The sequence below is a fragment of the Nipponia nippon genome, unplaced genomic scaffold (assembly GCF_047370975.1).
Source record: "Nipponia nippon isolate SJK-2023a ecotype South Korea unplaced genomic scaffold, ASM4737097v1 scaffold_5, whole genome shotgun sequence".
Taxonomy (NCBI): domain Eukaryota; kingdom Metazoa; phylum Chordata; class Aves; order Pelecaniformes; family Threskiornithidae; genus Nipponia; species Nipponia nippon.
In genome coordinates, this window is record NW_028262369.1 from 66,020,005 (window position 1) to 66,025,675 (window position 5,671).

The window sequence follows — 5,671 nt, forward strand, 5'->3', positions numbered from 1 at the left end:
TTTAGTTTCCCCAGGGTTTTTCCTTCTTTTTTTATTGTGTTTTCTAAAAGGAGATGTTAATTTTCTGGGGATAGGGGAGGAGGGAGTAGCTTGAACTGTACCTCTCGCTGGAGGAAGCCTTTTCCTGCTCTTGTGGTTGAATCCTCGTTCATGGGTGGCCTTGTTACCTGCAGAGCCTGCGGGGCTTCGGTGGGCCGAGGCAGAAGGGGAGGAACTAAAACCCAGGCAGGGTCTGCAGCATGGCAGTCTTATTTCACGCCTTCGCCCCCTCCTGCCCTCTTGCTTCTGTGTGTGCTTATGTTTGCAGAAGAATGCAAACAAAGCAGATCTGCTAGGAGGTGATGCTAGGCAGCTCGAAGTGGTCTTTGGGGATTCGGGAGGCAAAGCATCGCTGCCCAGCCCTATGGCTGCCCTCCACGGTTGTCTTGGTGATCCACCGTGTTGCAACTCGCTTTCTGAACAGCGGCCCACATCTCGATAGTCAAGTGCTAAAGTGTCCTTGGAGGACAGAAACTGAATGGGAGATGGGGTATAAAAAGGGAAGAGAAACAGACCAGGGAGCAAAAATATCAAAGACGAGCTGGGGGAACCCCACCAAAACCATCCAGGTTGCTGAGATGGCGTAGAGGTCAGGTGGGGTTCAAAGCAGAGGGGAGATCAAAGCAGTAGGGTGCGATCCCCCTGCCTTCTCCCAGCCCGCAGGAGATTAAATGTGGGAAATCGGAACTGCTGGCTTAATGTTTGCTGGTTTTTGCCTGCACTTCCAGTGGGATCTTGTCCTATTCTGGGAGAGGAAATGGGAGGAGGAAGGAAGGAGCTAGGCACTGTTGGCTTGAAGGTGCAAGGATGGGACACAGTATGCCACAAGTTAGTTATTGATCTTCCAGACTGCACACAAGTATAACCAGAAAACCTTTAGCTACGTTGTTTGTTTGTTTTTTTAACTTGATCAGGGCCAAGCAGTAGCTGACTGATGTTCAATAAAAACAAAGTGGTGCTGGACAGGCGTGGTCCTACTGGGGCCTGCAGGCTCGTGTCAGGCCCACCGCGTTCGGCATCTTGTCAAGCTGCTGTGAAGCTTAACGCTGCGAGGTCCTCATTTGGAAAGCACTGTTGGATTAAACAACTATTACAGAAGGGTCATTAATGTTAATTTGAAATTTCGGGAGGTGCCGGTTTCTCATGCAGCCAAAAAAACTTGTTGTCCTTTAAATTTTTATTGCTGGCTACCTGCCTGAAGTTCCTGTGTCTTTTTCTAAATAAGCAATTTATCTGAGGGTCAGCAGGGGAAGCATTTGCTCATGGCCATGCCTTTACTCATGGCGATGGCTTTGCCCATGACAGCAGCTGCAGAACTCATTTCTTCCACATTTTCTTGTGAAAATACAGAAAACTTGTACACAAACACCGGGTTCAGACATGGTGATAAAATGTTTTCCAGCGGCCCCTAGTTAAAGCACAAGCTCTCGTTACTGCAGTAACTGGGATTTGGTAACGCTTTGGCTTGGATCTGGGCTCCTGAAGTGGTGGGGAGAGTGCACCGTGCTCAGGGCACCCCGCTCTGCTCCTTCCTTTGAGGGTGCAGCGATTTTCCAGCTGAAAAAGCAACAGCATCCCTAGCACCTTCATGCTGGCCTCAGGCGGGCTGGGCTGTGGTTTCGGGGTGCCGGCTGGCAGGAGGGGAGGTTGCCTGCTCCCCCAGGCATGCCTCCCCTGAGGCGGGGAGGGGTCGTGCTGCTTCCCAGCCTTGAGCTGGGGTGCAGCTGGGTCACGCTGTGGAGCTTGCGGGCTGTCTCCTTAAGCAGGAAAATGAGGAGAAATGCCATGAGGCTCTTTTCTGCTGTACAGAAGGGCTGAAAAGATGTTGTGCTGCAGTGATTCAGTGGGGAAAGGATAAATCCCTCACATACACCTACGCAGCACCACGAGAAAGAACTCCGTGGGCAGAGAAGGAGCAGAACATGAAATATGAATTTCCTCGAGCTGCTTGGGAGGGATGGCTTTCCAGAGCCCTTCCCCCGGCGGCTCTGTGCTCCCCCTGCCTGGCCGCCCAGCTGTGCCGGGGTGAAGGTCTGCCCCGGCCCGGGGAAGGCCCCCAGGCAGGGCTGCTCGCCCTGCCCCATTGCTTGCACCTGCAGCCTTCCTGAAGGGCGAGTCCCCTTCTCATGTGGTTTTGGGCTGCAGTTCCCGCCCGAGGAGATGGGTCAAGGCTGGCTGCCCATCCCTGCGTAAGCTGGCAGCTCCAGCAGGCAGCAGCCCCAGGGCTGAGGGAGGTGGTGGAGGTGGCTCCCGCTGTGGAAAAGCTTGGGAAGCCCTGACGTAGGCTACTGCCAAGTCCTTGGGCCATCAGATGGTGCCCCAGACAACTGCTCATCCCGAAACCATCCCCCCAGCCAAATCTGTGATGCTCCTGACTCCCTGTTCTTTGGGTAAGTCCACAAAGAACACCCCTCTCGGTGCAGGGGGGGCCTGCGGTTGGAGATGTTAAAAGGGTTGATGAATGCTTTTGCCCATTTGACAAAATATTCGGAGGTCTTCAAAGCGTGTTCTTCTGAGACGTGTACCATCTGCGATGGTCTCTGGTGGCGCAGGGGCCATGCAGAGCCTGGTGCAGGTGTGGAGTCCCCCGGAGGAGCCATTGCAGCGAAGGTAGTTGCTGCTGGTTTGGGTAGATTTAATTTATATTGCAAGGGGGTTTATTCAATTTTGTTTGCTTTCTTAAATATTTTATATTACTTCTCAGTAAATTTGAATTCCTCCTATGTCTTTGGAGCATGTGTGTATGCAGTTAATTTCCTATTACCTTGGGGATTTTAGACAGCTTCATTCTCAGAGCTATTTAGAAAATTATTTAATCACCTTGGAAAATCCTATGTAGCCAAAAAATCTTGTGTTTACTTATTACTCGGTTGTAAATTGGTGGTGCAAAACATAGCAGTACTGGGTTGTAAAACTGCACATAAACTTCCATTGAAATCCAGTGCCAAAAAAAAAAAAAAAAAAAATTTAACTCTCTGCATGCAGTGACACAAATGCAGATGAATTTTTTTCATCACAAGGTTGGGCAGGAATTTCCGAGGTTTCTGCGGAGCCGAGTAACCCCACAGATTCAGGGTAGCTCATTGGTGACACACCAAATTAGGATGTGATCATATTTACGCATTTTGAAACCCCATAATGACTCATCCATATGCCATTAAAAGTTTGCACTTCGTAAATGTGTGTTTGACTGCTGAAAAGGGGCCGTGTCAAACACCCACGGGATCTCGGGAAGACAGCCCTTCCTCCCGCCGCCGCCTCCGACGGGCAGGGCACGGAGGCGCAGGCACTGGGATGCCGCTCAGCGGCGGGTGCCTGCCTGCAGCCTCAGCCCTCCTCCTGCTTGTCCCCAAAAGGGGACCTGCACGGCCACGAAGTCGCTACCCGAGGGGCCCTTAGTTTCAGCATCGCCATGCCGTGAAAAGAAGCGCAAGCTGTTCCCCCCCCTTAATACAGAAAGACTGGGGGACACGTTCTCATGTTTCTCAAGGACCTGTTGAAGTCACTCGTCTCTGCTTGGCAGCGCAGTTTACTGGACCCAGTGCATGTATAAGAATCGCCTTATTTTTAAGGGACAAAATCCAGCCTTTTCCCTGCACACAAAACAGAAGTCCCTGGGTGTCTGGCGAGCCCCTGGCTGAGCCCAGGACGGGGCATGGTCCCGGCCTGGGGGTGACGTGGCAGAGGGCTCCTGCTGGTTTCGGTGGAGCAGCGTCAGCCTCACACCCGCACGGCAGCCTCGGGATCCGCCTCGCGCTCATTCAGGAGCTTCAGCTTCGCCGCCGCGCATAGACTGATCTCAGCAGCATCCCTCTCGTATCTCCCCTCCCTGGCTCACTTCCAGCCTCTCCCGCGTGCACCCGGTTATTACAGTAGCATCCAGCATGTTTTACTTCATATTCATCTCTTTTGCACATACCGGCCCACTCACATATTAGATCCAAATCTTTTTTTTTTTTTTTTTTTCTTTTTTTTTTTTGCTTGTTGCTCAACGAAGCGGTGAGGCACGACACGCCGCGTGTTGTGACACATCCTGACAGGTCTCGGCGGCGCGGTACGGCGTGGTACGGCACGGAGCAGCCGTCTCTGCTGCGCCCCGGCTGCCTCGCTGGCCGGACGCACCAGCTCTCGGCAGCAGCCCGCCTTCGGGGAAGCGGAGGAGAGCGTTGGATGCTGTGGGTGGTGATGGCACCAAAGGTGTCTTGGCTTTTAATATATACCTCTTGCCAGAGCAAGGAGGAAGGCATAGAAAACCGCAGCCGTTTGGTACACCCAAAGCCTTGCTGTGGTCTTCTTAGATATTATTTTGGCTTTTCTTTCTCACGTGCGGCGGTGGCCACGTTAGCTGCAGATGACTCCGTAGGACTGGTTGGGGCTGCGTAGGATTCCCTGCTGCATTGCTAGCATTGAAAGGTGAAAAGCCCGAAATAGTGTGAATACAGAGTTTTCAAATTACTTTGGTCTGTTAAGCATGTGGCCAGTTTTAAAGGGCTATCGCTGTACTTCTCAGAAAGCTAAGAAAATCTTTTAAAGCTTGATAGGAACAATGAATCACAAATGGGAGGGAGAGCGGGTCATATCTTCTTGCCAAGGGGTTGTCATGAGTGGCTGGGGAAGGCAGTACCAGTGCATGGCTTCAGTGGAGGTGGCATCTCTGCGGCTAGGTTTTTTTCTTTTTTGTGTCTCCTGAAAACTTGTTTCTCTGGTTGTTGATTTTCCTCTTCTGGAGTGACCTACTCAAAAGGCTAAAAAGTACTTCTGCTCGCTGGTTGGAGTCTGGGTTTTATTTAAATTTGCAGAGGAAAAAAGTTGGAGTGATATTCAAAGTGGCCATTTTAAAGTATGCATCCATTGCAGGAGATCTCTGATGTAACTGCAGATGTTTTAATTATGAGATAGAGAAGTATTCATGTCAGTGCTTGAAACCAAGTTTAAATCTCATCCTCATGCAAACCACTTTCTCTTGCTGTCCAAAACAATCCCCTGGGTGCCCATGGAGTGGGGTCTCATCTCATTTCCCAAAGGCTGTTTATTTCTTCCCTCAAATAGAGATTAGCAGGCTTGAAGAGCAGTGGACACCATGTGAATCGTCTTGCTGGCTCCCCATGTGCCTGGAGCCACTTAATTTCACCCTTTGCTGTACTGAGCACCGGCTGGACGGTGCTGGGTCTCCAGGCGGACGCTTGTTGGGATGGCTTTGGTTTTTTTCTAGCCATTTCCATGCATTTGGGGGAAGTCAAAGAGGTTTGATGTGAACTCCACGGCTGAGATGGAGCCGGCGAAGCAGGTGGCAAGCCTGCCTTTGGTGCAGGGAAGAAAAAAAAAACCTGCAAACCAAACTGAAAGGCTTTTAATTAAAACAAAAGATTAGATCAATGAAGTATTACAACAGGTGGTTAAATCCTGCGGCTAAACAGCCTGTGCTTTGTTCTCCAACTCTGATGCATGAAGAGAAACTTTCTACAGGGCAAACAAGGGATCCTGAATACGTGGCATTAAAAGTTTATAAGTGGTAACAGAGCAAAATTGGCACCTGCGTTTCACAGGGAGGAAGCAGAGACATGTAAATGTACGGCTTACATCTCCAGGGCCTCTTGAACAATGGCAAAAGTTTGCATTCCCATGGGATGGG